The 21,167-nt window shown below is 42.7% G+C and overlaps 1 protein-coding gene across 4 annotated transcripts in view; it reads right to left on the reverse strand.

Annotated features, from left to right (window-relative positions):
• Positions 1-21,167, reverse strand: part of ROBO4 (roundabout guidance receptor 4) — a 1,497,877-nt gene that overhangs the window by 994,627 nt on the left and 482,083 nt on the right. The gene's annotated exons all lie outside the window — the stretch shown is intronic.

Raw genomic sequence — 21,167 nt, forward strand, 5'->3', positions numbered from 1 at the left:
AAATGCTAAGCAATAAGTCATAAGACCATTCTTAGTCAAGCCAGAATACTCTGCATTAAATGTTACCTTCCGTCTTAAGAAGGAACACAAATAAGAGGTCCAGAGAGAATTTGTAAATACTCATCTAATTGCTGAGGTTAATTCTAAGGGTAGCAAACATACTATTTTGTTTAATCCAATGGAATAAGAACTTGTCATGCCAGCAAGCCCCATTCATTTTCTGAAAAACATTTCCAACCTATTGCAGGGCATTTGAAGAGCCATTTGCACTGCAAAGACATGACAGTTTAAGGAGCGTTAGTTCTTCAGCTGGAAGAAAGGCTACATATAGATCACCATGAGGGAGTCTATAGGAGACAGAGTACAGACTAATATTCAGATTCATAAGTTTATCAAAGCTCTACAAATAAGACTGTTGAGACCTATGGATCTGTAGTGGACCCCACTTTGTTTAGGAGTATCACAATGTTTGTTATCCAAATTTCAAGGATGTAGCCAGTTGACAGATTCATACTGAAGAGTTTCAAAAGAGGCTCTAAGCAGCCATATTTTGCATTAATAATCAGGCTACCAGGTATATTATCAGGGCCAGAAATGTAGTGTTATTCCATTTTGACAGGACTGAGATAGTTTTCTCCATAAGTGGAGCCATGGTGGAAGCATGGCCTGGGGATGTGTGCATGAGGGGAGGATGATGATAGCTTGTGAAGAAAAGCTGGCAATAAATGTGTTGGCTAGGACATTAGCTATTTCAGAATGTGTGATACCACTTTCCATATCAGTTCAGAATACTGTCAGATATTGCTACTCAACTTCTTGGCATAGTTAAAAGGATTTGTAGTAGTTTGGGATCCATGGCCATTTTGTGCTTATATTCAGCCTCTAGTTTTCTAACAATACTTTTGTGTTCCTTGTAAGCAAGTAGTTTATTCAGGTGGGTATTATGTAGCTAAACAGTTACTGCTCTCTTCCTTTTGTTGTAAAACTTATTTGTACTCATGTTTCACCATAAAGGTTTATTGTTTTATTTATTTTTTACCAAAATCATTGACTCCTGGTCCCCAACTTGCCCACACTGCTCCTTTTCTCCTTGAGGCCACCACATTGGGGATCTCTGGATGTGCCCCTTTATGAAGTGTGTCTAATTCCTTCTCTGGGATGAAGAAACTTACTTGGTTATCAGGCTATGATTGTTCCCATGACTTGAGCAGTGAAGGCAAGTCCATTGGACTGCAGTGAACTGAGATTTTCTTTTAAGTTCTATCTCCCACTGACCTACAGGGCAAACATGAGAGGTAGGTTTGTAAAGGTGCTGTGTAGAAAAAATCCCCACCTGTTTGATGGCATGTCCCTCTTTACCTGTGCATTTCACACCGCAGTGGAATCAGGCCTACTGGGAAATAATGGAATGCTATGTTATTTAAAAGCCTTAATTTTTTATTGTGTTGTTTTGAAGAAGTCTGTGTTAAAAGTGAAGCGAAAGCACTAAGTAAACAGACAATTAAATGTTTTTTTCCATTTATTTTTGAGTAGGTTTTCAAAACTGCACAGCCCCCCACTATATATAACCACTGTCTCTCCCACACTTGACCACTGCCCAGAAATAATACCCAAAATATTAATTTGCATCACAAAAAAGATATTCCACGTAGGTCCAAAGACCTAAGTACATGTTATTTTTATTAATTTGCAAACCAGCAGCAATTAAACTGTCATCTAATATATGCAAAAACTGCAATCTATAAGACCTATCCCTCTTAAGTAAAACAATGTCATTCACACAGAAATAAAATACCAGACAGCAAATATTCCTTAAAGAACTGTGGAGACCAAAGCTAAACTCTCAAGTATTGAAAAAACAATACTGATCACTAAAACAAGCAGAAACCTTCTCAAGGGGTAACCCTGTTGCACTCCCCACCCCATTCACATGTCTCTGGTAAACTATGCACTCACCAAACAACAGACGTAAGTAGACCGATGATGCATGTGTCACCAGCCCTGTAAACAAGCTGTATCTTGATTTCTTAAAATTACATAAACAACTTTAATTAAAAGCAACATATCATGAACACAGGTGTCAGTCATACAAAAAATACACAAACAAGGAAGCTCAAGCGGGTAAAACTGAGACAGATACAAGTAAGGAAACTTAGAACAAAAACATTTCAGGGAAAGAAGCAGTGATTCCTTGAGCTCGTTTTGTTCTAAGTTTCCCACACAAAAGATACCCCATACAACTCAGCACAAAACATAACTAATATTTTTCATAAAAAAAAGCTTATTATCAATGTACAGAAAAAATGGCCACCAAATACTAAGATCCATCTTGTCGCCCTGTTTCCAAATAAACTTTATGACTTTGGTCACAACAGCCAACTCAAAAACACCGTAAAACAATGATTCGTTTCCACAGCTGACAACTTCTTATAAGATGCAAAATCAATCCTATTTAATCACATATACTATCAGGTATACTATCAGTAAAAACAATCAACCCATGTGTCAGATCAAAAGGAAGAAATTAAAAATAATTCATTCCTCCCAACGATTTTGTCATAAAAAAAACATGAAGGCCTGAAATAAGCGCACTTTGGATCTATTTTTTGTTGTATAAAACATGTTGACACCTAGCAAGCCATATAAACCAAACTTCTGACACAACTTTATCCATAGCTTCTGTAAGGCTATGCTACATAGTATCCTAATCATTATACAAAATGTTATGTAAATTTAAATATTGAAGCCCATGAAATGGGAAACATTTCTACACCTCATCCCAAAAGCCCAATATATGTTGACAAATAAAAAAAAACATGCATTGTGTTCTCCTGAGTATCACATTCACACCACTTCCTTTCAGTCTGAACATTCTATTTCATGGTCTCTTTTGCAGAAAACTTATTTGAGAAAAGATGCCAAAGAAAATCTTATTCAGAGATGTTAGCATAAATAAGATATCTGCGTCTGATGCCAACTAGCTGTCTGTCAGTTAAGGAAGCATGTCCTTCTTCCAAATAAAAATCTGCTATGATTCTTTAGAACCAACATTTGCAGTATTTACCTAAGATTGCAATGCTTATCTTCCACAAGAAGTGCCTACACTGGTAATGTCTCAACCCTTGTCACCTGCTATGCAACATCTTCAATGTTTATTGTTCAATGTTCATAATTCAAGCTCAAAGCCTTGTAAGACCTTCAAAGAACTTGCCGAGTTAAAAAAAAAAAAGATCAAAACCTCTAGTTCCAACCCAAATTATTTTTAAATGAGAAAATCAAGACATACTTCCTTATTCTTAAAATAATATTGTTCTATCAAATAGAAGACCTCTCAGAAATGAATTAATTCTACTACTGAGAAGGTTTACCAGTCTTTGTGACAACCAAAATATTTTTATTTTTAGTATCTAATGAGTGATTCATCCTGTTGTTTCCAACCACATCACTAAGATTACTATTCCTAAAGCACTTAAAAACATAAACCAAGTCACCTCTAACTAATCAGTATTAAATCTTGTAGAATGATAAAGTCATTAACCTACTTTTATAGTGAAATGCCTCTGAATTCTTTCCAATCTACGTAACATTAAGTTATTATATACACAGATAGAACCACATAGATAGTACAAAAGTACAGTTTTGTACCTACCATAAATGTAGATGTTCGAAGATCCACATTGCTGCAGTCCTTACACTTGGGTATAGCGCTGTCCTCGGTCGGCCCGAATACCAAAGTATATGGCTGACGCCGGTCATGGCGCATTAAACTGACGCCAGGACGTCAGGGTATAAATGCGCATGACCGACGTCATATCCTCAGTCTTTTCTTGCCCCAGATGTCAGAAGACCCTAAACAGGGTAAAATCAAAAAATTACCAAACACTAAACACCCCACACCCAAACTATGTACAACTTCTAACAATTATCTAATAAAGTACTAACCTAACCACACAACCACCCCTAAACACAGAGGGGACGGAGGGAGGGTAAATTGGACTGCAGCAATGTGGATCTTCGAACATCTACATTTATGGTAGGTACAAAACTGTACTATGTTCTTCATCTCACATTGCTGCAGTCCTTACACTTGGGTAGATTCCCAAAGCAGAGGTAAGGGAGGATGGCAAATCAAATAGAAGCAGGAGCTGTCAAAATGCCCTGTAGAATAGCAGTGGCAAACCCAGCCCTAGATTTAGAGTAGAGGGGAAGGTGGTAGTGCTTAGAGAAAGTATGTACTGAACTCCAAGTAGCTGCCTCCAAAATGTCCTTAGTTGACACTCTCCTTAGAAAGGCTGTAGAGGTGGCAGTAGCCCTAGTGGAATGAGGTCTGATCCCTGTTGGGATCTGCTTGCCATGCTGAGAATAACAAAAAGAAATGCAAAACCCAATCCATTTAGAAAGAGTTTGCTTTGACACAGGCTTGCCCTGAGCACCTAAAGCAAAAGAAACAAACAACTGTTGCGACTGCCTGAAACCCTTAGTCCTATCTAAGTAGTAGCGTAACTGTCTGTGCACGTCCAAAGTATGCAAGATCTTTTCCAACCTGTTTTGGGGGTCTGCATAAAAGGTAGGTAAATGAATAGACTGGTTTAAGGACACACTTGAGACCACCTTAGGCATAAAGGAAGGGTTAGTGCGTAAAGATACCCTATCCTTATGGAAGATCAAGAAAGGCTCAACAGCCATAAGGGCCTGCAACTCAGAAACCCTTCTTGCAGAGGTAATGGCCAACAAAAAAGCAGTCTTCCATGACAAATATTTTAACTCAGCCGTAGCTGCAGGCTCAAAAGGTGGCAGAGTGAGCTTTTCCAACACATAATTGAGGTCCCAAGCTGGAGTAGGAGCTCTTCGTGGAGGTCTTATGTTCTTTGCCCCTCTGAGAAATTGCTTGAACAACGAATGAGAAAACAAAGGTGGATCACAGTCATAGTGAGCTGAAATTGCTGCAGCATGAATTTTAATGGAAGAGAAGGACAAACCCTTGTCCAGTAACTCAGTAAGATATAGAAGAGCCACACTTAAGTCAGGCTCAGAAACATCCACACCCTTTGCTGCACTCCAAAGCAAAAATCTCTTCCACTTGTCCGCATACACTTTCCTTGTACTAGGTCTCCTAGCTTCCATAATCACATTCAAAACTTGTTGAGGAAGTTGAGCCCTGCTATGAGCTAAAACAGGATATGCCATGCTGTGAGATGAAGAGAGTGAAGCTTGACATTGAGTAAATGACCGTCCTTTTGAGATAACAGCTGAGGAATCAAGGGCAGGGGCCACGGTGGTTTCCTTATTAGATTTCTCAGTAGTGGGTACCAATGCTGTCGGGGCCAATCTGGAGCTATCAGGATCATTCTTGGTTTGTCCTGGCTTACCTTTAGCAGAACCTTTAGAAGTAGAGGAAGTGGTGGAAAGGCGTATACATGAAGATTTTTCCAACTGAAAGAAAGAGCATCCGTTTTCCAAGCTGCCTGGTGTATCCTTTTCGTGCAAAACTTTGGCAGCTGGTGGTTTAGAGGAGAAGCGAACAGATCTATGTCTGGTGTTCCCCATGACACTGTTACTTGCTGAAATACCTGAGGATCCAGTTTCCACTCGTGGGGATCCATGATTTGCCTGCTTAACACATCTGCTAAGGAGTTCTGCACCCCCGGCAGAAACCTTGCCTGAAGATCCAGTTGTAGACTGAGAGCAGTTTCCCATAGAATCATTGCTTGTCTGCATAGAGGGTAAGAATGTGTACCCCCTTGCTTGTTGATGTACCACATGACGGTTGTGTTGTCTGTTAGAATCAACACCTGTCCTGGAAGAAGTAATTCCTTGAAAGCTGTTAATGCAAACTGGACTGCTAACATCTCCTTTAGGTTGATATGTAGATGTTGTAGTCTGGCAGGCCACTTGTCCTGTATCCATTTTCCATTGAGATGAGCCCCCCAAGCTTTGTCTGAGGCGTCTGTTGTTAGAATCTGACTTGCCTCCGGCCGGGTCACAGAAAGTCCCTTGTTTAGGTGACATTGCTGAGCCCACCACAAGAATTCCTTTTGGATGCAAGGTATTATTGGAATGACAGTGTCCAGATCGTGGCAGTGCTGTGTCCATAGATTCTTGAGATACCATTGTAGCTTCCTCATATGCAGTTTGGCATTGGGAAGCACCAGAATACAAGATGCCATGAACCCTAAGGCTTGAAGGACTGTCCTTGCAGTCAGCCCGGACTGATGTGATAGTTGTTGGAAGTAAAGGGAAAGATTCTTTTGTTTGTCCGGGGTCAAGAAGGCCATCTGGGCTGCTGTATTCAGTCTCACACCCAGAAAGCACATGTCCTGAGAGGGTACTAGACTGGACTTTGTTTCGTTCACAGAATACCCTAGGCATCTTAGCACTGTTATCACATACTTTAAATGCTGTAGAAGTTCGTCCTTGCCCTGAGCCAGAATCAGGCAATCGTCCAAATAAGGGTAAATCTGTATTCCTTTCCGTCTGAAAAAAGCTATCACTGGAGCCAGGACCTTTGTGAATACTCTGGGTGCCGTGGATAAGCCAAAGGGCAATGCAGAGAATTGATAGTGTGAATCTCCAGCTCGAAAACGCAGATACTTCCTGCAGCCTAGAGTGATAGGGACATGAAGGTAAGCCTCTTGGAGATCCAAAGTTACCATCCAGTGATCCTTGCCCAGGAGGGGTAAAAGCTGTTGCAATGTCAGCATCTTGAACTTGGGGATGTCCAGAAAGGTGTTGAGGATAGACAAATCCAGAATTGGTCTCCACGTGTTCCCCTGTTTTGGTACTAGGAATAGGCGAGAGTAAAATCCTAGGCCCCTTTCTGCCATAGGCACCGGTTGTATGGCCCCTATCTGTGTCAATATGGATATTTGTCTGTGAGCTTCCAATTTGTGTTGGCGGAATATCTGGCATGCCCTTGAACGGTGGTAAGGTATGGAAATAAAATCTGTAACCGTGGTGAATGATATCCAATACCCATCTGTCTTGGGTAATGAAACTCCAGTTCTCTTTGAAAAGTGTCAGTCTTCCTCCTAAAGGTGCTGCGAGACGTGAAGGTTCTGGCAGTTGAAAAGGTAGGTCATTGGGTCTGTCTACGAAAGGGCTGACCCCTGCCCTCCCTGAAGACTGTGCAGGTGAGCCCCTGTCCTGGATCTAAAGGAACCCTGAGCTCTGCCCCTAGCACGCCTAGACCTACCCCTAGACTGGGAATCATAAGAAGGGTATGTCCACGCCTTGCTTGGCCAGTTTCTGCTAAACTTTGGTGGTTGAACCTGTAAAAATCTTTAACAGTGTGCATAGATTTAGCTTTGTCCTCCATTTTCTTTAAAACTGCTTCAACAGGCGAACCAAACAACACATCAGATTGTAAAGGGGCATCCAAGATCCTTGACTTAACATGTTCAGCTAAATTCTGATCCCGTAACCAGGCGTGCCTGCGAAGGACAGTACCAGTGGCAGCCACCCTGGAAGAGGCCTGTACAGCATCAAAACCACATTGTAAGGAATGCTTACCCACCTGTTCAGACACATGTACCAGATCTTGTAACTCCTTACATTCAATACCTTCTGCCAGAGCATCTACCTTAGACTTTAACTGTGAAAGGAGATAGATTTGATATCTCAGCATGTGGAATTGACAATTTAAAGCCCTCATGGCTAAAGTTGAGGAAGTATACACTTTCTTACCCCATCTGTCTAAAGCTCTTGCCTCTTTGTCCTGAGGAACTGGATTTTTAGCCACAGAAGCCTTAACCCCTTTAGGCCCCTGAGTAACTGTCTCTGGATCTGCCCTAGGGCTTTTAAAAAGATACTTGTGAGCTTCAGGCACCCTATAGTATCTGTCCGGCTTAACAGGAGCGGGAGGTAAAGAATCAGGGTTAAGGGAAGCCTCTGCAAAAACATCTTCCACCACAGAAAGAACAGGGGGTATAGCTAAAGGCCTATGCTGAGGTAAAAACAAAAATTCCCTTAGTCTTTTCCTGGAATCAGAGAAATCCTGACCTTCCCATTTAAAATGTTCCCTCATGGCATGGAGAGTCTCTGAGAATGAGAAATCCTCAGGAGGAGAGGCAGAAGGGGTGGAGTCATCCACATCAGAATCAGAATAATGAGAAAACTCCTGTAAATCCTCAGCCGAAGACTCAGAAATATCAGAATCCTGTTCAAAATTCCCAAATTCAGGATCCACCCTAGGCCTTTTGTCAGGAGGGGGCATAGAACCCCTAATCAGAGTAATTAAATCTTCAGCCATCTTAAGGATATGTCTCTTGGGCACAGGGCCTGAAGTACTAGGAGGAGCACCTGCTACAGCTGAACCTGGCCTACTCTTGGAAGAAGCCTTTGTAACAGTAGGGGAAGGCCTAACCACCTTAGGCAGAGAGGGGAGAACAGCTACCTGAGAAGCCCCTTCAGCCTGGCCTACCTCCTGTGAAGACACATCCTGTAACAACAAAGTCTCCCCCTGGGACTCTAGGGAAACTTCTGTTTGGGCCTCTGGCACAACCGTGCCCTCTAAAGAACCGACGTCCGGGTCGGCTGGTGCCTCTAACCTAGGCCTAGGTGTTTTGTCCTTGCGCTTCTTCGAGGTAGCGGGCGTCGGAGCATCCGACGGCATTTTGTAATTGCACCGCTTCCCGAAGACTAACCTAGCGCAGTCTAATCTCCTCTTTATGGTACGTTTGTTAAATCTAGCGCAAGAGGAACACCCAACAACGTCGTGCTCAGGCCCTAAACACGGTATACACAATGTTTCCCGCAAGAAATACAGTTATTTACTTTTTCTGACATCCGGTAAAATACTGAGGCAAGAAAAAACCAAAATATTCCCCAACGGGGTACTTAGCCAACTTGGATTCGGTCTGAAACTCCGGTTTCGGAAAATCTCAGGACGCCAACCTGCACTCGCAAATTTGCTTCTGCATCGGACCACGCGGCAAAAAAGACTGAGGATATGACGTCGGTCATGCGCATTTATACCCTGACGTCCTGGCGTCAGTTTAATGCGCCATGACCGGCGTCAGCCATATACTTTGGTATTCGGGCCGACCGAGGACAGCGCTATACCCAAGTGTAAGGACTGCAGCAATGTGAGATGAAGAACATCATGTATGACACCTGGTGGATAGCCAACTGGCTCACAGACAGGACCCATGAAGTTAGAAATGGGGAGTCCACCTCTACAAAGAGGCCAAACACAAGCGGAGTCCCTCAGGGATCAGTCCTTGGCCCGCTCCTTTTTGACATTTATTTCTCAGAAGTCAAGGCCAATGTCAGTGGTCTCTATCTGACTAAATTTGCAGATGATTGCAAGTTAGGAGATGTCATTGAATCTCACACTAACACAAATGGTCTGCATGAGGGGCTGACACAGACAAACAACTGGTGTCAGAGCCATGGACTAAAACTAAATAACAAGAAATGCATAATAGTATCCTTTGGGATGTTATCCATCCCTGGTAACTATCATATTGACAACACACCCCATAGAGTTGACCCAGTAGTCAGGAACATAGGGACACACACAGATAGTAATCTAGCCTTTGATCATCATGTGTCTACAGTGGTGAGGAAATCATTCTATGTTGCACAACTTATAAACAAAGGCATGCCATCTAGGTTCAAGGAACTCATTGTTCCACTGTATTCAGCATTCATCAGACTTATCATTGAGTACAATGCCCCTTTTGGTATGTACCTAACCAGGCATATCCAGCAAATGAAATGTCCACAGAGGTTCCTCACTAAAATAATACAGGGTGTAAGTAATATGTCCTATGCAGACCACCTCAAGGCCTTATCCCTGTATTCTGTCTCCTACAGGCTTTTGAGGGGAGATCTATGCCTGGCATAGAGGGCATTGTCAGACCCCACTCTGATGGACTAACTGCATATCCACAAAACAAACAGCACCAGAATTATAGATTCTAAGTAGTCTGTGATATAAATAAGACCTGTTGGAGAGAGAGGTATGTATCCCAAAGATTACGCCATCTATGAAACAGGCTCCACAGCCATGTGAAGCACAGTTCCTCCCTAACCCAATTCAAGCGTAACTTGGACAATTGGATGGGAAACAGGGAATTCATCCCTGGTTTGGCACCTATGTTCCTAATGGACACAGATAACCTGTAAATGGTTCTTCTCCCAGGCCCATGCTTACACTTATCAAGGGTATCAAAACTTGTCAGAGATTTGGGATGCATGGCTAGGCTTAAAAAGGCCCTTGTGGTCATTAGCCTAGTAAACACCTATGAACCTAAGAACCACAATATTAAATTATGGATCTAATTAATGTTTTATAAATAGGTAATAAAACCATCCTATCCCTACTAACAACAGACCTAAAACATGACTAATTTCACAACATTTCCTTATAATTTTTATCAAATGGGTCTCAAAATGTTATCTTTAACCCTCAAGTCTTTTGTAACACTCACTTCTTTAACCCTCAGTCTCTCCAAAGAATAAGGATACATAGGATTGCCTGCCTCACAATACACTGCACAGGTCTTATTTATACTTACCTGTTTTATTTATCCTTATTTTATCTATCTTATTTATACTTATCTCTACTATCATTAATTATTGTCCATGTCTGAAATTTATCCAAATAGTTTTGTAACACAAATGATCAAATATACTAGAAAGAGCAGAGCCAATTTTAATTTTAGCATCATCAGCATACTTACTCAGCCAAATCCTAGTGTAATTATGAAAGTTAGGCAAAAATAAACTAAAAAGAACAGGTTCTAAGACAGAATTCTGTAGAACACATGATTTAATCCCCATTCATCAGACAGATAACACCCTAACCTGATCCTGCATTTCTGCTGGATAACCCATTTTTTTTACCAATTTAATCACACAACTGTTAAGACCTTAATCCTGTAACAATGAGATAACCCCATACTGCGTCAGAGTATCAAACACTTTGGACACATCCAAATATTGGCCATCATTCAACGCCTAACATAAAGAGCAATAAAAATAAAGCAGATTTTAGACATGACCTATCAGCCAAAAATCCATGCTGAATAGCATCCCTTTTATTACATAATATCTCAGCAATATATTCAGAAATAGCATTTTCAAAACACTTCCACAGAATACTAGTAAGAGTGATATAATTATCTATTTTGCAAGAATGACCACCTCTTGGGACTGGAACAACAAGAAACAGTTTGTAAATACCTGACACATATATCCAGTTTGCAATGATTTGTGGAACAAGTAACATAAACAAGGTGGAACTAAATACCTGAGACACACATCCATTTTGTAATGATTTGTGGAACAAGTAACATAAACAATGTGCAATTTCCTTAATAATTGCTGACAAAATGACATAATTTATGTTATCAGGACCTGCAGCAGAACTTACACTTATCTTCTTAGTTAATTTATCAGGATTTAATGAAAAAATAGCTGGCCACACTCTCAGTTATTATATAATTAATATAATTAACCATTTTAATATATGGAGCATCTACTTCCCATATGACGTAAATGTCCACCACCATATATAAACAGATTCCTATCTACAGACATCTGTTCCCATATGTGTGTATTTATTTATATATATGTACTCTAGCTACCCAAAACAAAGCATTATTAATCTAGAAAGAAGGCATGGCATTCCATAAAATGAACTTAAAACATTTATATACGCAATCAGCTCATCAATAAAGCTACAAAAAACAGTACAAGGCATCCCTATTTCCTGCATCACTGATCCTTGCAGATATTGTCACAATGTTGTACTTCTTTTACCTCATAAATAATCTTTTCAGCAGAACAAAATGTCCTACATTTTACACCCCTAAGAGAAGAAACTGCAATAGAAACTTTGTTCTAAATGGTAGAACATAACAAACTCCTTTAAGCAAAGATAACAATCAACAAAACTTGTTTATGATAGCACTTCATCTTAGGCTGGGATAACTCTTCTTTAAATAAATCACTACCATAAATCACCCTAGGCCACCTAAAGCTCTTAACATGCCAAATTAGGCTAGGATAACTTTAAATAATCACTATCAAATATAGGTTCATAGGTTGGTATTAGGCTATCGGCCCTAGGGCCTATACAAACCTAGCCATAACAATTCCCTGGATATTTCTTCCCACACTATTTACTTCCCTGGACCCCTGTTTAGCTGGGTGACTGATGTGATCCCTGGGGTGAATTTCCTTTCTCCCATACAGTCATCAAGGTTCCTTTTGAAGAGGGCCAAAGAGGTGCTCTGCTTGACATGTATGGGCAATCTTTTCCAGAGTCTGGGGAGTCTCTGGGTTAGGAACCTATCCCTCCAGCATGGTTTGTTTATTGTGATGACAAGGTTTAGATCCCTGGAGCGTGTGGCTCTGAGGGATTGGGATTTCTTTAAATGTAGCATGTCCAACAACTCTGGGTTTGACATGGCCTTGTATGTTAAGCAGAGATTGCCTTGGAGTAGGCGATATGCGACCAGAGTATAGCTGGAGTTTTTTAAGGTGGTCAGCATAGGGCATCTGCTTTAGGCCTGTGATTCTTTTAGTGAGGTATTTCTGCAGCCTTTCCAGTTGTTGCAGATGTCTTGAGAGGTACATACCAAATGGGGCATTGTATTCTATAATGGGTCTAATGAGGGATGAGTACAGTGGGACAATGACCTCCTTTTTTCTGGATAAAAAACCCTTAGTGATGAGGTGTGCCACTGACTGTTGTGGCGATGTGGTCAGCTACTTTTACAGTGTCGGTTCTGTTAGTAAGCCAGTTGGCAACCCATCGAGTGAAGTAGGGATTAATGCCTAGCGTAGTAAGTTTATCTATGATTCCAGAGTGGGGGATGGTGTCAAAGGCCTTGGCAAGGTCCAGATAGGCTGTGTGGACTGCCTTACCCTCATCCATGGCTCTGGAGACTGATTCAAAGAAGTCAATGAGGTTCAGGTGACAAGATTGGCCCTTCATGAACCAAAACTGGATGGGGTCCAGTGTTTTAAGGTTGCCAATGTCTTTGTTTATAAGTTCCATGATAATACGTTCCATGGCTTTGCAGATCAGGCTTGTCAGACTGATGGGGTGGTATTTCCAGGGATCCAAGGTGGATCCCCCCTTGTGGAGTGGGATAACTGTAGCTGTGTGCCATTTATTGGGCATGAAGCCCGAGGTGAGGGTATGATTAAACATGACACTTAGGTGAGGTGACAGTTTATTTTGTAGTTCATGTAGTACACAGCCTGGGATGTCATCTGGTCCCATGGATGCTGTATTCTTAGCTTTGGAGAGTACATTTTTTACCTGTGTGGTCGTTATTACCAGAATTTGGCAATCTTCTTGTATTGAGATGGGCCATTTAGGGGGTAAGAGGGGGGTGAAGTTGGCACTGAATCGATCTGCCAGGATATTGGCAATATCCTTGGGATCAGTATAATTCATGCCATTCTGTTGTAGCTCAGAGCAGATCTGAGCATTGCCATTTATATTCTTGACATAGTTATAGAATGCCTTGTGGTTGAGTTTTTTTAGACGGTCAGCATATGGCATCTGCTTTAGGCCTGTGATTCTTTTAGTGAGGTATTTCTGTGGCCTTTCCAACTGTTGCAGATGTCTTGTGAGGTACATACCAAATGGGGCCTTATACTCTATAATGGGTCTAATGAGGGATGAGTACAGTGGGACAATGACCTCCTTTTTTCTGGATGAAAAGCCCCTAGTGATGAGGTGTGCCACATAGAAGGATTTCCTGACTATTGTGGTGATGTGGTTATCGAAAGTGAGACCACTGTCCACCTGTGTCCCTAACTCTCTCATCACACTTTCAATGTTTAGTGCCCTGCCACCTATGTGGTAATTCATGGGTACATGTTTTTTTCCAAAAGGGATAACTATACATTTCTTGGCATTAAGCTTGAGCCCATGGCTCTGGCACCAGGCATCTGTTTCTGTAAGGCCCTTTTGTAGAATATCTACATCATTTGGGGATTCAATAATGGCTCCCAATTTGCAGTCATCTGCAAACTTTGTTAGCCAGAGTCCCTTAGTGTTGGCCTGTACTTCAGAGAAGTAGATGCCAAACAAGAGTGGTCCCAGGACTGAACCCTGAGGTACTCCACATGTCACTTGTCTGGAGCTGGATTTGGAGTCAGCTACTTTTACAGTCTGGGTTTTGTCAGTAAGCCAGTTGGCACCCCATCGAGTGACATAGGGATTTATGCCCAGCTTAGTAAGTTTATCTATGATTCCAGAGTGGGGGATGGTGCTGAAGGCCTTGGCAAGGTCCAGATAGGCTGTATGGACTGCCTTACCCTCGTCCACAGCTCCGGAGACTGATTTGAAGAAGTCAATCAGATTCAGGAGACAAGATCGGCCGTTCACAAACCCAAACTGGGTGGGGTTGCCAATGTCTTTGTTTATAAGTTCCATGATAATGCTTTCCATGCCCTTGCAGATCAGGCTTGTCAGACTGATGGGACAGTAGTTCCGAGGATCCAAGGCAGATCCTCCCTTGTGGAGTGGGATAACTGTAGCTGTGCGCCACTCAGTGGGCCCAAAGCCTGAGGTGAGGCTATGATTAAACATGACACTTAGGTGAGGTGCCAGTTCATTTTGTAGTTCATGTAGTACACAGCCTGAGATGTCATCTGGTCCCATGGTTGCTGTATTCTTAGCTTTGGATAGTGCGATTTCTACCTGTGTGGCTGTGATTACCAGAATTTGGCAATCTTTTGGTATTGAGATGGACCCTTTAGGGGGTGAGAGGGGGGTGAAGTTGGCACTAAATTGATATGCCAGGATATTGGCAATATCCTTGGGATCAGTATATTTAATGCCATTCTGTTGTAGCTCAGAGCAGATCTGAGCATTGCCATTTAGATTCTTGACATAGTTATAGAATGCCTTGTGGATGTCCTTGGAATATTTGGCAATTTTATTTTCATAACTAGCTTTGGAGAATTTTATGAGGGGATCTCAGCTTCTTACTGAGGCTGGTAAGGGATATCATCCTAGGCCACCTAAAGCTTTTTAACACTTCAAATTAGGCTGGGATAACTTTAAATAAATCACTACCAAATATCACCCTTGTGAAGACTGGTAGAGATGGGGGAAGGCTGCCATCCTAGCCATATAGAATTGTGCAGATAATTCTATCATTTGTAAATGTGAAATGTTGAATTTAAAACAATGTGGCAACATTGCCATCTGCTGTAAAGAAAGCTAAGTCAAGCATTTCTTGTTGGTCCTTTGAAATTAAAATTATTTCATTACTGCCTTTCATGTTTACAAGTCGACTCCAGTCCGGCTATATGAGGCTTCTTGCCTATTGTTTTAAAGCTAAAGTTAATGACTAGAATTTACATGTGGAATGTCCTTTATTGCTCTAAGTGTAAAAGAATGTAAATGCAGTTTCTGTCAGACTGGGAATACCAGGAAAGTGTAAAAGATTATGTAATGTTTTAGCAGAACTGCAGTTTCAATTTAAAAAGTGAGAACCATAGATTATTAAGCATTTTTGTCTTGATATTCATCTCACAGCACTGCCTTATGCTCTCTTTATGTAAGTAGTATGTTAGAACTGTGTTTTCTCCTAGAAGTAGCCAGGAATTATAAAGATTAGACTAAGTGTTTTTCTGTGATGTCAGAACTGTACTACTGATTTATTTTAAGTATTTCTGTGTGATCTCTGAACTCTCTTGACTAGCACTGATTGTGTAGTGGAAAGTATCATCTTGTGGTTTTAATTATTTATTATTAAATATTTGAAAACCTTTTAACTGTGGCTGGTTTGTGTAAAGATAAGTTGAGCTCTAGATTACATTGCATATTTAGAGATTTTATTGTACAAAGCCACTCTAATAAGCCATAACTGATTAGTCACACTTACCAATTGGATAATAATATTGCACAGTAATAATTGGACACCCTTTTAAGGACCTTTGGGTAGCTGATCATATTAGCTGGGTGGTAGCAGTAATTACTACCGTATAGTCTGGGTAAAAGGGGCACAGCTGGAGAATCTGTGCCAGTCTTCCCCAGAAGTGTCTGTGTGGTTGTATAAACTCTTATCTGAAAGTGTGTCTGTGTCAGCTACTTGGGCAGGGACACGACACACACTGGTTGGACAGAGAGGGTGCTGGAGATTTTAGTTTGCCCAGCTAGGCTGAGATCTGGACCCTATAGCTGTGCCAGTGGGGAGTCTTATTGGGGACCTGGGGAGCAAGGGAGTGACCAGCCCCAGACTGACTGTGATCTCTGTGTGCTCTTAAGGGAAATTGCACTTTACTGTGTGTATTTGTTATCCTTTCCGCTCATATGAGATGCCCTCTCTGGTGTTAGTGATGAGGATTGGGGCTCCTTGATTGCTGGGCCAGGGCACTGGCATCACATATTAATTGGTGGCCGTGGTTGGGATATTCTCACATTTGTGTTTGGCAGTGGTGGGATATCCACATAGAAAGAAGGAGGGATAGTTTCCTGTCCCAGAAACTTCCCATACTCTGGAATAAACTACCTATCTATATCAAGCAAAGCTCCTCATTAGCACTCTTCAAGAAAAATCTTGATGATTGGATGGGAAATATGAAATTCACCCCGGGGATCACCTCTGTGGCTCTGCTTGACAATGTCACATGAAAATAATTTTCTTGGGTGGCAAAAGCCAGGGTACCTTTTTGGCTGGGATTGTATAGGCCCCAGGGTTGATAGCCTAGTACCTACCTATGAACATCACATATTAATTAGTTGGCAAATATTAATTGGCTTGTAGTAGTGTGGGTAGAGTGAATCCTATAGCTTGTGTACAGTGAGCTTTGAAGGTGTTTTTGTACTCTAAAACAGCCATGCAGTGACTACTCAGAGTTCAGATCACAATTGTTTTATTTCTTTTGTTGGCATAGTTAGTCAGGGTGAGCAGGCAGCATGTCAGCAGAGTAGTATGAAAAGCTGACAAGGAGCCAGCTGGCAGAGATGTGCCAGGCTAGGGGACTGGTGCATGGAAACCTGACTAAGGCAGACGTGATTGCTGCCTTGGTTACAGCTGCATCAGAAAACAGCAACCAGGAGGACAATCAGACTGGCAGTGACAATATAATTCCCTCGGAGAATGGACAGCTCAACCTTTCTGCATTGGACTTAAAAATCCAGCAGGAGCTAAAGAGACTTGAGTTGGAGGCCAAGCGTGTGGAATTTGAAGCAAATGAGAGACTGCGATGTTTGCAGGCTGAGGAGAATGAGAAACTGTTACATCTGCAAGCTGAGGAACAAGAGAAGCAGAGGCAGCATGAGAAGGAAACGCTGACTCTTCACCAGAGTCATGGAGGTAATGGGGAAGGGACTAACTAGTCCCCAGAAGCACAAATGGTCAGTAAATTTCTTCCACAGTTTAAAGAGGGGGATAATTTTGATAGTTTCATTTATATGTTTGAGAGGGTATGTAAACAGTATGACATTGACCAAGGGCTCTGGGTACGGTTCCTGACCCCACTTACTCCATGGTAAAGCTGTAATTGCATTATCTAAAATGCCTGATGTTGCATGTTTGGATTATACCGCTGTAAAGGAATGTCTTTTAGAGCTGTATAAGCTAACACCTGAAACATATAGAAAAATGTTTCATGAGCATAGATGGAAGGCAGATGAAAGTGTGTGTGAATATGTTGTTGAATTGAGCACTTATTTCCATAGGTGCATGAATGGATGTCAGGTCACCAGTTTTGAAGGGCTTGCAGACCTTTTGGTGAGGGAACAAGCCCTTAGCACTTTGCCTGAGAACATGAGGATCTGGTTAGCTGATAGACAGTGTGCTACTTCAGATGAGTTGGGGAAGGAGGAAGACCTATACCTAGCAAGCAAGGCAGCCTTGCACAGGAAGGGGATCCCCAGTACTGCTCATGGATCTAAAGGAACCCATGGTGGACAGCACAGAGTGCCCCAACAGAATCTGCCAGTAGCAGGGAAGCCACTATTCTAGGTACACATGCAGGACCTAGGGTTAAATGTTATAAATGCAACCAGTGGGGCCATGTGGCATACAGGTGTCCACGAAGGCAAGGTGGGGAACCAAAGATGAGGGAGCCAGTAAGTGGGAAAAACAAAATGTCAATAATAGGTTGTCTTGAGACAACAGAGGTACTAAACTACCATCCTGCAGATGTCCTGATAGGAAAGGATTTGGATGAGGCAGTACCATGTACTTAATCAGTTACACACAGTCAGGCTAGGAGACCAGCATGTGGGTCTGGTAGCCTGGGGTAGACCCAGACAGACTGCATACTTGCAGCCAGGACTGCTGAGGTGGTTACTTCAGGGAGGGAGCTACATGTAGCAGTAAAACTGAAGGTGAGCCACAGCTGCTTGTGGGTACTGATGGTCCCTTAGACAGAGTTACTACAAAGGTAGAGGTGAGTAGTAGTACCCAGGCTGACAGTGAGGCACCGCTGTCAGAGGATGCCAGACTTCCCGTGGAAGGGGAGCTGGGAAGGGTTACAAGGAGAGAGTTGAGACAGGGTCAGCTCTCAGACCCTACATTGCAAAGCCTGAGGCAGATAGCTAGGGAGGCACCTGATTCTCAAGGAAAGGGGGAATATGTATACTTGGGACAAAAAGTTACTGTACAGAGAGTGGACCCCTGAGGGAGGGCTAGAAGGTGAGAGAGTACAGCACTTGGCAGTGCCTAGGGCCTACCATCTGGCGCTTCTAGCCATAGCCCATGATATTCCCTTTGCAGGTCATATGGGCATGGTGTCAAAGCCATGGTCTCAAGCTAATTGCAAAAAAATGTGTAGTAATCCCCTTTGGAAAAAACAGGGTACCTGAAAACTACAACATAGGAGGTAATCCCCTGAAACTGAAGAAGAAATAAGGGATCTAGGGACCCAAGTAGATAGTCAGCTTTCCTTTGATAACCATGTTGCCAAAGTGGTTAGAAAATCCTTCTATGTGACCCATCTGATAATGAAAGGGTTCGCATCAAGATCTAAGAATGTAATGGTGCCCCTCTACTCTTCCCTCATCAGACCCATTATTGAGTACAATGCACCAATTGGAATGTACCTGGCTAGACATCTCCAGCAGCTGGAGAGACCACAGAGGTACCTAACCAAGAGGATTACTGGCCTCAAACAGTTGCCCTATGCAGCATGATTGAAAAAGCTAAGACTGTTCTCTGTTGCATACCGCTTTCTCAGAGGTGATCTCTGTCTAACATACAGAGCCATGTCCAACCCAGAATTGTTGAACATACTCCATCTTAGCAAAACCAAATCTACTCGAGCTACATGTTCTAGGGATATAAACCTCAACACAACATTGAATAGAACATGCTGGAGGGATAGAGTCCCTTCGCAGAGACTTCCCTTACTATGGCACAGGGTCCCGATCTACATAAGACAGAGCCCCTCACTATCACTCTTCAAGAGGACCCTTGATGAGTGGATGGGTAACAGAAAGTTTACACCGGTGATCACACCAACAACACTACTAGACAGGGGCCAAGGGTACTAGCTGCTAGTACAAGGGTCTAGGGAACTACTAAAGGGGTGGTGAATACCGCACAACGTGGCTGGGCTAATATATGCCTTCGGGCAGATAGCCCAGTACCAACCTATGAACCTATAAAATGTACAAAGAGGCATGTTATGCAGAACTTCTATTGGCCTAGAATTTACAGAGATGTAACAGGGTACTGCAGGACCTGTGAACAGTGCCAGAAGGTAGGCAAGGCTGTAATTGCATTTGCCTGTGATTGATGAGCCATTTCAGAGGGTAGCTATGGATATTGTGGGTTCTCTGAGTACCCCAAGTTTCACAGGGAAAAAGTATATCCTAGTGGTAGTGATTTATGCCACACGATGCCCTGAGGCAGTGGCTCTGTCCTCCATTGAGGCAGAGAAGGTGGCAAATGCTTTGTTAGAGATTTTCAGCAGGGTAGGTTTCCCAAAAGAAATACTGACTGACAGAGGTGCCATGTCAGACCTGCTGGTTTGTCTGTGGAAGTCCTGTGGGGTGAAGCACATGAAGACCACCCCCTACCATCCCCAAACTAATGGTCTTGTTAAGAGGTTGAACTCTATGGTCAAGTCCATGCTGCGGGCATTTGCAGATCAGTTTAAGAGGGAGTGGGACAAATGTGTGCTCCATCTGTTGTTTGCTTACAGAGAGGTTCCCCAGGAATCCACAGGTTTTTCACCCTTTGAGTTGTTGTATGGGCATAGGGTGAGGGGACCTCTAGATTTAATTTGAGATGAATGGGAGGGTGAATGCAAGTCTCACAAGGAGTATGTTGTGGCATACATTCTAAACCTCAGGACAAGGCTCAGGGAACTTATTGGCTTGGCCCAGGAGAACCTGGCAGAAGCCCAACAACAGAAAAAGGTGTGGTATGACAGGAATGCTCGAGCTAGAGAGTAAGCTGTGGGGCAGCAGGTAATGGTTCTCATTCCTGTCAGACACAACAAGCTGCAAGCAGATTGGGAGGGACCCTACAAGGTGGTAAGAAAGGTACGTGATGGTAACTACATGGTGGAACTGCTAGGCAGATGGCAGGGGCACAAATTTTACCATGTTAACATGATGAAACCTTACCATGATAGGGAGGCCCTTGTGCTGACCATTTGCAGTGGACTGCAGGAGGAGTCTGAGGGAGATCTGGGGACTGATCTCCTCAGTGAGGCTCGGGCTGACACCTCAGTGGAAGGGGTAGCAATGTCCCAGCAGCTCCTCCTACCCAGGTTCGTGAAATCCGAGCAGTGTTGCAGTAATTTGGGGACATGTTCACTCTGAAACCAAAGTGCACCACCAGGTGGATACAGGAACCCAAAGGCCTATTAGGCAGGCCCCTTATAGGGTGCCTGAGAGAGAGTCAGACAGCATCTGAGAAAGGAGGTACAGGAGATGTTTGAACTAGGGGTGATTCAAGAGTCCAACAGTCCCTGGGCCTCCCCAGTGGTGCTGGTGCCAAAGAAGGATGGCAGCACTAGGTTCTGTGCGGACTACAGGAAATTAAATAGTCACACAGAGTCAGATGCTTACCCCATGCCTAGGACAGTTGAGGCCCTAGAGCAGCTGGGTGGGGCTAAGCATCTTACAACCATTGATCTTACCAAGTGTTACTGGCAGGTGCCCTTGACTCTCAGTGCTAGAGAGAAGTAAGCCTTTTGGCTTTTATGAGTTCACAATGATGACCTTTGGGATA

This window comes from Protopterus annectens, chromosome 8.part0 (genome assembly GCF_019279795.1).
Source record: "Protopterus annectens isolate FY-2018-M chromosome 8.part0, PAN1.0, whole genome shotgun sequence".
Taxonomy (NCBI): domain Eukaryota; kingdom Metazoa; phylum Chordata; order Ceratodontiformes; family Protopteridae; genus Protopterus; species Protopterus annectens.